We start from the raw sequence: 12086 nt of genomic DNA on the forward strand, positions 1-12086 counted from the left end.
CACTAGGTTAAAGTCCAACAGGTTTATTTGGTAGCAAATACCATTCGCTTTCGGAGCGCTGCTCCTTCGTCAGATGGAGTGAAAATCTGCTCTCAAACAGGGCACAGAGACAGAAAATCAACTTACAGAATACTGATTAGAATGCGAATCTCTACAACCAACCAGGTCTTAAAGATACAGACAATGTGAGTGGAGGGAGCTTTAAGCACAGGTTAAAGAGAGATGTGTATTGTCTCCAGACAGGACAGCCAGTGAGATTCTGCAAGTCCAGAAGGCAAGCTGTGGGGGTTACTGATAGTGACACTGTGCCCTGTTTGAGAGCAGATTTCCACTCCATCTGACGAAGGAGCAGCGCTCCGAAAGCTAATGGTATTTGCTACCAAATAAACCTGTTGGACTTTAACCTGGTGTTGTTAAAACTCTTACTGTGTTTACCCCAGTCCAACGCCGGCATCTCCACATCATGAAGATTGTTCCACATGTTTCAGCCTTGTTTTTTGCACTGATGTAGTGGCCTCCCCCACTTTGAGGATGTGGATACTTGTGGATCCTCCTCCTCCAGTCAGTAGTTTAATTGTCCATGACCATTCACAACTGCGTATGGCACTGTAGAATTAGATCTGGCCCAGAATTCTCTAATGTCGTATGCTCCCCACCACTGCCAGCGAGCACGGAGAATTTGGCACTTGGCTAAATCTTCATTCACAGTAGCAGGACAGGGGAATCCCAGCCGTGAACCAGAATCCTGGTCATGATCTATTGGTTGTGGGATTGCTGAACTTTGTCTATCTTATTGTTTCTATTGTTTGGCTTGCAAGTAGTCCTGTATTGTAGTTGTTAGCACGTCATTTTTAGATATGCCTGTACTCTTCATTGAAACGGTGCCGATCTTCCAGCTTGATGGTAATGCTAGAGTTTGGGATAAGCTGGGCCATGAGATTTCAGATTGTGGTTGAATACAATTCACCTGCTGCTAATGGCCCACAGCACCTCCTGGATGTACTATTTTGAGTTGCTGCATCTGTTCAAAACCTATCCCGTTTAGAATAACGGTAATGCAAGACAACACAATGAAGAGTGTCCTCAAAGTAAAAAAAAACTTTTGGAATGTTTTAGGGAAGTCAGTTTTCGTAAATAGCTATACATTAAACTGCCTATTTAACTTAAAGGTAGAATAGAGTTGTAGGGCTAAAGGATAGCTAAATAGCATTAGCGCTCTGACCCCACTGTACTTTGTCTCAAACTCTGTTCTAAAGAATCATGAGGATCAGCACTGTTCTTTCTATTCATCAGCCTTTCAGACTTCTGGAACTTTGAATTCAATAATTTTTTTTTGTTCAGATTCTGGCAATTGTTTTGCTGTTGCCATTTTATAGCTCCTTTCCATCTGTTCTTTTTGTTTTTTCCCTCGTCGTGTTTGCCTTGCTCCATCATCCTTCTGTCATTCATCACTCCCGCTTTCTACTCAATCCCAGATTTATATTTTCTTCTTTTCTTTCCTTGGCTTGATTTGCTCAAACCTCTTAAATCTTCCTCCTACAATGAAGGGCAATTAGCCTGAAACACTGGGCTAAATTGTACAGGCCACTGCAGCCCCGACCCTCCCTGCTAAAAGATTTTGTGTTGGGAGAGCTTGCACATAATCCTGATATCTACCCCACAATAAATTAGTACTGAATCTGTGACTTTAAGACAAAACCTCCACCCCTATCTCAGGAGGAAGCTATCAATTGGTTATCCTAGTAACCAATCAGATGGGGTGCGTAATGCTGGGAGTACACAGTTGCACTATGTCACTTACCCGATAAGCCCGGGGTTGAGGGTCTCAGTGAGGAAAGTAGGGATGTTTGGACATGTTCAGGAGGACAGCAGAAGAGTTAAAGGACGGGAGTAATGACTTTGGGAAAGTTGTCTCCATTTGGCTCATGTGTCTCCCAAATTGGTCCCCATCATCCTTGCCAAACATTATCCTGAACAGCTACTCTTGCTATCTGCTCTTCATAGAAACCCGAGGGTATTAGCCAACTGAAATTGTTATTCATGTAATAGCTGAAGATAGCAATTTCAGTGGTTGTTATTCAGGAAGAATCCAGACTCCTTACCTTTTGGGGAATTTCACAGTGCCTGCATTATTTTACTTGCAGCCTCCCCCCCACTAACCACCCCAACTCTCCTCCCTCACCATGGGTAAAATACTGGTGGGAAAATGTCCTCGAGGGGCCATTAATTAACTGCTTAAGGGCTATAATAGGCCAATGATGGGCAAGCTAGCCAATGCCTTCCCAATGGTCCCTCTGTAAAATTTAGACAGGCCAGGAGCAGCCATATAGTTAGCTTGAAGACCACCCACTGGAGTTGTTGTTCTACCCCGCCCCCCCCCCCCCCCCAACACCTTCAAAGCCTTGCAGAGGAGTGTAAAATCCAGCCTCTGTTGCAAATAACTCTGTTTCACTCTCTCCACAGATGCTGTCTGACCTGTTCAGTACTTCCAGCACTTCATTTGTTTTATTTCTTAAGGCAGATAATGGTTTCTCTTATAGATCTTTTTTTTCCATTTCCATTTAACTCAAGCTATACTGAGGAGGATTAATGTTGCTTCGTCCAAATTCTGTGTTAAACCTGACCTGATTCTCTCTGCCCCATGTTAGTGGACAACAAATTTATGAAGTTATGTATATAATATGAAACAGGCCAAACTGCAGTCAGAACCCCTCCATTAAAGATTAAAAGGGACAGATCCAGACAAGCAGGCAAAAGGCATGCTTTTAAAATGCAAACAAGGTCTAACACACAAAAGGGAGCCAGACAGGGTGGAACCAAAGGAAACTAAAGTAAAGGTACCCCCTCATCTAATCAAATCAGCACCACTGACCTAATCAAGTGATATCAGGAAGCCTTCTTGGCCTCAAAGGACTTCCTGAGATCAGCCAAATATCCATTGTTCAAGAAACCCCGGAGATTCTAGACCATTGATAAACCCATCGGACAGAAACGATTACCATTCCTAAACATCGATACTGTACTTAAAACATCAAAACAGAATGGTCAGAGTCAAATACTGTAAACAAAACATTAACATTTGAATCATACAACGTGTCAAAGTTCGAGTATAACTGTAGCCCATTGCGGCGGGCTTTCAGAGTGCTTTCGGGACAGTGCTGTTTGTATGTCCTGATTGCACCTCCGTCGACGTTAATAAAGCTGTACCGCTGTTGAACCTGACTCTGAGTCCGAAGTGGTCGTGTTCGCCCACTCGCGCTAACACCCACATCCTGCCATACTTAGTTGAATTGTAGCTGCAGTGTTATCTTGTTAATACATTGATATGGTCTCTGGTATCGTGTGCAGAACCACTGCAATAATGTAGAATTATCCCACAAGACTTAATCATAATCTTTCATCAAGTTCCAATGTAAGATGATTTGAGGTTGTGCAGAACCTGAAATCATGGCCATCACAGGAAGTTCAAACTGAAGGAAATTCCATCTTTATTGCAGTGGTCTCAATCTCGTGCTAATGTTTTAGCCGAGTCATTAATTGAAACATTTACTTAGTGCATTTCTTGAACAGCAAGGACAATCTTTAATGCTGTAAAATTTCAAGCTGTGGTACAATGAGTAAGAAAGTTTTGTGTATTTGATGGCAGCTGCCATTATTACATTGCATACAAGTCCATGCATTTCACATGAGTCTAGTGCAACCTTATTTAACATTATGATGTGTCAATATCACCCCCCTGAGCATAACTGAGGTGCCTTGTTACCTGGCTGTGTTGCTGCCAATGCAGTGCACGTGCAGTTGTAATATTTCATTCTGTAAGATCGTTGCGAGTGACGGAAATCAGAACTCTACTCATTCCCCTGATCTCAGTCTGATACTCTCTCTCTCCATTTAGTTTCTCAGTCTTTTTAAAGAAAAAAATCAAACTCAGCAATCCTAATGAGAACTGAAACCAAAGAACAAAATTAAATTAATAATCCTAGAGAGTGGAAAAGGGCTGTTTTATTCAGAACAAAATACAAAACCCATTTTCACCTCGGTAATTTCCTTTAGCGTTTTTTTATGTGGCACAGTTTCAGTTCTGTTGCAGACAAACCCTGGCAGCTCATGCACCGATACCTGAAACAATTTGCTATTCACCACACTGCCTCAGTTTCTTTAATATAAAATTAAATACAACCCACTGTTTTCTCTTCCACAGATCTGTAACTGTTACGATCCCAGATGGTAGTAATACTAGACAAGTTTGGTCCCAAACTGAAACGTGGCTTGATAGATCCTAACTTTGTTTTTAGAAACCATGGAAGAAATTTACTGAACAAATTCACAGGAGTCTGCGGATGAACTTTTAACACAAAGAATAAAATATTTGTTCAGCTAATAAATATTGCACTAAAGCGGTTTCAATACAAACACAGCAAAATTATTCAAATATTCACTATTCCTTCACCCCAGCAACATCTTCACAGATACATAAAACTTCAGAAAGATAAAACAGTTTACAATATCTATCTCATACTCTAATATTGAGGGTAATATGAAATGCATGTAAATTGTGGTCAGACACATCGCACTTGAAACTAAATGATAGATGCGACCAAAGTGGATTCCATGGAATTTTCATCAAACCACCCACCCGTTTATGAGCCAACCAGTCTCACTGAAACATTGCCTTTCTCTCGAGGGTTTTCAATCACCACATTTGATGATTTTACCTTAGAACTCCCTTCAAACATTACCCCCACTGGGACAGCTTCAACAAGGATCCACCTCCAGGGTTTCAAACTCACCTTCCAAGATTTATTTACCCTGGATATCTGGGTGCACCCATGCTTCACGTTCCAAGCTCAATTTCAGATCTTTGGCCATGCCAAACAGAACACCACTGCTCAAAAAAAACTTGCAGTAAGGAATCACCAACTTTCATAGAAATCATAGAAACCCTACAGTTCAGAAGGAGGCCATTCGGCCCATCGAGTCTGCACCGACCACAATCCCACCCAGGCCCTATCCCCACATATTTACCCGCTAATCCCTCTAACCTACGCATCCCAGGACTCTAAGGGGCAATTTTTTTTTTTTAACCTGGCCAATCAACCTAACCCGCACATCTTTGGACTGTGGGAGGAAACCGGAGCACCCGGAGGAAACCCACGCAGACACGAGGAGAATGTGCAAACTCCACACAGACAGTGACCCGAGCCGGGAATCGAACCCGGGACCCTGGAGCTGTGAAGCAGCAGTGCTAACCACTGTGCTACCGTGCCGCTGCACTTTCGGCTGCCTCCTCAGATCTTCAGGCTTTCTTTCAAGTCTGCTTTCTTTACAGTCTTCTCCTTGTCGCTCCCTCCTTAAGTCAGAGCCTATTACTCTGCTCATTTCTTTTTATTTGACTCCTGGGACCTCTCTCTGATCCCTGTCATTTGCCCTCCATGGGACTTTCTTCTGGGACCTATCCTGCTCCTTGGGACCTCAGTAATGACACACTGGCTCAGGTCACCTGACCTGCTTTCTGCACCGTTTATTCTTTCTTGCTTCTGCACAGGTACACAGGACTGGTTCCTGACCTGAAGACATGTAAACCCTGAATTGCTCAGGTGTAGCCATTTCCCAGCTGGTACATGCACAACAGGCAGGAGACTCATCAGAAACTGGAGTTCCAGATCTCCAATTTCAGATTAAGGTAAGTATTTGAGTTTATTCACAGTAATATACATAGTTTTGTTAATAATAATCTTGGAAAGATGTGGCTTTACTTTGCAATGTTTTTATCCAGTCTACATTTGCCGCTAACATATCCATTTGCACAAATGTGTGTAGAGGCCAGCTTGTGTTGGCAGGATAGATGGTGCTGTTACCCACTTGGAGTAGTAAAAATGGCATGTATAAATGCAAGCCCACCTCTGTTGGAAATAACGTTTTTGAATAACATCGAAGGTACAGTTTACATGTGAATCTTCAATCCATTGTGAAATTATGATGGAACATGAACTTACCTGAGAGTCAACTCATGATGAGGTTTTATTAACAGCAAAAATTCCTAATGGAGTCAAGTTGCTTCTCCCAAGGATAGGAAAAATCAGGGCAGGCAAGTCATATGTTGCTCTATCTCAACACCTAATGGTCAGCTGAGAAAAAGTTCTTGGTGGAAAGCTCAGGAACAATTTGGAAGTCCATTCTCATGATCCAGCAATGGTTTGTTGGTGTGAAGTGATCCAAAAGAAGGAAGAATATGACTTTAAGTAGCAGAGTAAGTAACATTGTATATTTTCTTAACAGCCATGGAACTGAAAATAACCAAAATTATACTTTTTCTTTGGGTATGTAATTGCAGTGCTATCTTTCTTAATCCCAACTTCCCTGAGAGCGTGCAATCCCCGATTACTTTGTATCTCAAATGCCCACGCAAAGTGCAGTAACTGAATCAGTCATGATGAGGATACACAAACATATCCATTGGCATCGGCCCAGCTTGTAGATTCTTCATGCTGTACTATTATCAGAACATGTGCCATCTCCACACTGCCAGTACGGTCCATTTGAGCTTCAGTGACTGTGTGAATGGGATGCCCTGCAGCGCATTCCTCTACAGGGTGTATGTTCAAAGGCAACATCACTGCTCTCTATCATGCTACCGGAGAGAGGAATAAAAATAACTTTGTATTTACAAACTGTTCGCAGCTAATTCAGAGTTTCGTTAGCAAACTTATTCTGTTTTGTGAAGAATGGAAATTAGTTTGTTGAAATTCTTTTGGAAAATATAGCACAAGATCTTAAAGTGGCAAAAGCATATTTTTCATTCTTAGCATGATCTAGATTTATTTATTTGCAAAATCAACCACAGAGGCATAAATGTTTTATTATGTAAAAAGAAGATAGGATAACAAGGAGAGATTTAAAACATTCTGACAAGTCCACCAGGAAAGCAATGTTGATAGAAAAGCTTCTTATCATATTCCGTGAATCTGTTCTTCACAATAACATATAGAATCAGTGTCATGGTTAGATTACATCTCAATTAGTCCTTCCTGCCTGGTACAATGTCCATGATTTTAAAACCTGAAGAATGTGTCATTTAATCATTACTACACTCACCTTAACTTTTGTAAGAGGGAGGTCGTGCCTTACAAATTTGGTGGAGTTTTTTGAGGAAGTGACAAAAACGGTTGATGAAGGAAGGGCCGTGGATGTCGTCTATATGGATTTCAGCAAGGCATTTGACAAAGTCCCACATGGCAAGTTGGTTAAGAAGGTTAAGGCTCATGGGGTACAAGGAGAAGTGGCTCGATGGGTGGAGAACTGGCTTGGCCATAGGAGTCATGATGTGGAGATGCCGGCGTTGGACTGGGGTAAACACAGTAAGAAGTTTAACAACACCAGGTTAAAGTCCAACAGGTTTATTTGGTAGCAAAAGCCACACAAGCTTTCGAGGCTCTGAGCCCCTTCTTCAGGTGAGTGGGAATTCTGTTCACAAACAGAACTTATAAGACACAGACTCAATTTACATGAATAATGGTTGGAATGCGAATACTTACAACTAATCCAGTCTTTAAGAAACAAAACAATGGGAGTGGAGAGAGCATCAAGACAGGCTAAAAAGATGTGTATTGTCTCCAGACAAGACAGCCAGTGAAACTCTGCAGGTCCACGCAACTGTGGGAGTTACAAATAGTGTGACATAAATTCTGATTCTAGGATCGCATGATAAAGACTCAGGAGGAAAAAAGCAGAAATATTTATGTGAAATAGTGTGACATAAACCCAATATCCCGGTTGAGGCCGTCCTTGTGTGTGCGGAACCTGGCTATCAGTTTCTGCTCCGCGACTCTGCGCTGTCGTGTGTCGCGAAGGCCGCCTTGGAGAACGCTTACCCGAATATTCGGCCTCTGATATTCGGGTAAGCGTTCTCCAAGGCGGCCTTCGCGACACACGACAGCGCAGAGTCGCGGAGCAGAAACTGATAGCCAGGTTCCGCACACACAAGGACGGCCTCAACCGGGATATTGGGTTTATGTCACACTATTTCACATAAATATTTCTGCTTTTTTCCTCCTGAGTCTTTATCATGCGATCCTAGAATCAGAATTTATGTCACACTATTTGTAACTCCCACAGTTGCGTGGACCTGCAGAGTTTCACTGGCTGTCTTGTCTGGAGACAATACACATCTTTTTAGCCTGTCTTGATGCTCTCTCCACTCCCATTGTTTTGTTTCTTAAAGACTGGATTAGTTGTAAGTATTCGCATTCCAACCATTATTCATGTAAATTGAGTCTGTGTCTTATAAGTTCTGTTTGTGAACAGAATTCCCACTCACCTGAAGAAGGGGCTCAGAGCCTCGAAAGCTTGTGTGGCTTTTGCTACCAAATAAACCTGTTGGACTTTAACCTGGTGTTGTTAAACTTCTTACTGTGTTGGCCATAGGAGACAGAGGGTAGTGGTCGAAGGGTCTTTTTCCGGCTGGAGGTCTGTGACCAGTGGTGTTCCGCAGGGCTCTGTACTGGGACCTCTGCTATTTGTGATATATATAAATGATTTGGAAGAAGGTGTAACTGGTGTAATCAGCAAGTTTGCGGATGACACGAAGATGGCTGGAATTGCGGATAGCGAAGAGCATTGTCGGGCAATACAGCAGGATATAGATAGGCTGGAAAATTGGGCGGAGAGGTGGCAGATGGAATTTAATCCGGATAAATGCGAAGTGATGCATTTTGGAAGAAATAATGTAGGGAGGAGTTATACAATAAATGGCAGAGTCATCAGGAGTATAGAAACACAGAGGGACCTAGGTGTGCAAGTCCACAAATCCTTGAAGGTGGCAACACAGGTGGAGAAGGTGGTGAAGAAGGCATATGGTATGCTTGCCTTTATAGGACGGGGTATAGAGTATAAAAGCTGGAGTCTGATGATGCAGCTGTATAGAACACTGGTTAGGCCGCATTTGGAGTACTGCGTCCAGTTCTGGTCGCCGCACCACCAGAAGGACGTGGAGGCATTGGAGAGAGTGCAGAGAAGGTTTACCAGGATGTTGCCTGGTATGGAGGGTCTTAGCTATGAGGAGAGATTGGGTAGACTGGGGTTGTTCTCCTTGGAAAGACGGAGAATGAGGGGAGATCTAATAGAGGTATACAAGATTATGAAGGGTATAGATAGGGTGAACAGTGGGAAGCTTTTTCCCAGGTCGGAGGTGACGATCACGAGGGGTCACGGGCTCAAGCTGAGAGGGGCGAAGTATAACTCAGACATCAGAGGGATGTTTTTTACACAGAGGGTGGTGGGGGCCTGGAATGCGCTGCCAAGTAGGGTGGTGGAGGCAGGCACGCTGACATCATTTAAGACTTACCTGGATAGTCACATGAGCAGCCTGGGAATGGAGGGATACAAACGATTGGTCTAGTTGGACCAAGGAGCGGCACAGGCTTGGAGGGCCGAAGGGCCTGTTTCCTGTGCTGTACTGTTCTTTGTTCTTTGTTCTTGTTGATCTTGCCGATATCTTGCACTGTAGATCATCACACTTGGTCAGTTTTCAATGAAGTAGAGTTGGGGAAGAGACTTATGTGGAGCAGAAACACCAGCACACACACGCCAGCTGGGCCAAATGGCCTGTTTCTATGCTGTACATTATACATAATTTTATGTAAGTAGAAGCATTTCCAAAGTTCAACATACTTGGCCTAACCCCTCAGTTTAACAAACAATGGATATTTTTCATTTTAGCTATAGATTACATTAGGTTCACTCGCAGTAAGGAACAGTTTCCAACCGATCAGTAACTGTTGAACCAAACAGCTAGGTTTGTAAAACATTTCAAAATGAGATTCAGGCATTAACCTTTAAAGCAAAAGTTCATTTTTTTATATTTCTAATCTTTGTCTAATGATCATCATATATTGTTTTTTTTTTAAGGATTCCAAATGATGTGATATTTAAAAACCAGAACTCCTTCCGTAACTCCGACTCTTATTTATCTTACTTTAGGCAACTCTGATCAGGGTGTGGTGTTAACTCTGCTGAAGCCTGGACTCGATTCTCATTCAGAGAATAATTACTCTGTACATTCTTATGTTCTTACGGATTAAATAAGTGGAAGTGAGAGTCTGTGGTGTTGTACACAAACTGCATATGGAATAGGCTTAATAGGCTAAATATTCTAGCACCATACCATTTTCTATTATTGCAATGATTAAATCAAAGCAATCTGAATCAAGCTGATCATATGTTGTGCAGGTTACTTAGATTGAAGCATTTTAACATTAATTTAACAGAATTTTATGGTACTTTTTTTTACTTCCCAGAGGATATGTAGTGGATTTAACTAAGGAAATACTTCCAGTTACATAGAATTATGTTGAACGTTCAGTGCAGAAACAAGCTATTTGACCCATCTGGTCTGTACTGGTATGTATAGCCGCCTGAGTCTCCTCCCCATGCTATTCATCCAACTCTATTGGCATATCCATTCATTCCTTTCTCCAGACAGTTATCTAGCTTTCCCTTGTTCACCTTTACTATTTTTTTCAACTACTCCAGTGGTAGCAAGTTCCACTCTTTAATCGCTTCCTCACTAACTAGCTTTCTCCTGAATTCTTTATTGAATTTCTTAGTGACAATTTTACATTTATGAGCCTTATCTCCAACTCCTTCATAATTTGGTTATCAAAACCCCTCGTGAACTTAAATAAATTCATGCTGGTGGAGTGGAAATGTCACTGGACTAGTGATCCAGAGACCCAGGCTCATGCTCTGAAAACATAGGTTCAAATCCCACCGCTGCAGCTGGTGAAATTTAAATTCAATGATTAAACCTGGAATATAAAAACTAATCTCAGTAATGGTGACCATGACAACTATCATCTGCTTCACTAATATCCTTTAGGGAAGGAAATCTGCCATCCTTCCTTATCTGTCCTGACAGATGACTCCAGAGCCACAGTGATATGATTGATGCTTAACTGCCCTCTGACATGGCCTAGCAAGTCACTCCAGGGCAACTAGGGATGGGCCACAAATGCTGGTCTTGCCACTGATGCCCACATCCCATGAAAGAATATGTGTATAAAAATTATTTATTGAAAAACATAAGCAGCATGTTTTTAGGCAAACAGTTGATAATAGTTGAGAAATGGCTGGAGGACTAAATCCAGATACTTTGGCATTTGTGCCAAAGCTTAATGACTTTTTTTCCATAAAAGCAATTTAAAGGCAGAACCGTCTGTATTTAGAGGCATTTTTCTTCATTAGTGGAGATTAATTCTTTGGCTAATTCATCATTTTTGATTTTCCAGATAAATATTCAGTTACATACTCTCCTGAATCAGTTCTTGAGCTTCAATGTGAGACTCGCCTCCCCTCTGGCTACTGTTGCTCCAGCCACTGATCTCCCCATGTAATCTGTGACCTCCCAATGGTCCATTTTGGACATCATAAACAATACAAGTGTCAGTAGAATGGCACAAGTTGATATATCCTCCATTTCTAGTTTGCTGGTGGATGAAGCAATCGGGTGGAAATATTCCAGCCATAAGAACCATCAGAATCGACTGGAATGTAAATAAGATAACACAAAAAAGGGGCCACTAGTGTTGTCAAAATGCATCATGGTTAACTATGGTGTGCCGCAAGAAAAAGGAAGGGAACCAAAGTTCTATCCTTGGCTCCTTCATTTTCTTCATTTATATATTATCTCAAGGAGAAATTGGGTGAGATTTTCAGGCTTCCATGCCTGTGTTTCCTGCAGCAGGAGAATGGCGTGCTGTTTGCCAGCAATGGGATCTTCTGGTCCTGCTGCTGTCAATAGGATTTCCCATTGAATCCACTCCACACTGCTGGAAAGCCAATGATGGGAGTGCACTGTCAGTGGGACTGGAAGATCCTGCTGGCGTGAATGGCCAGAAAGTTTCATAGCATATGAAAGTACCTCATTTATACCCAGCATTATGCCTCCATCACCACTTTGGATTGGATGTCTAAAACCATGTTGATGTACTGCCTGGATTGCAGAAAATTAGAAAGACTGATGGCCTGGTGGTATTATTACAAGATTATTAATCCAGAAACTCAGCTAATGTTCTGGGGACCCTGGTTTG

This window comes from Mustelus asterias, chromosome 5, assembly GCF_964213995.1.
Source record: "Mustelus asterias chromosome 5, sMusAst1.hap1.1, whole genome shotgun sequence".
Classification (NCBI taxonomy): domain Eukaryota; kingdom Metazoa; phylum Chordata; class Chondrichthyes; order Carcharhiniformes; family Triakidae; genus Mustelus; species Mustelus asterias.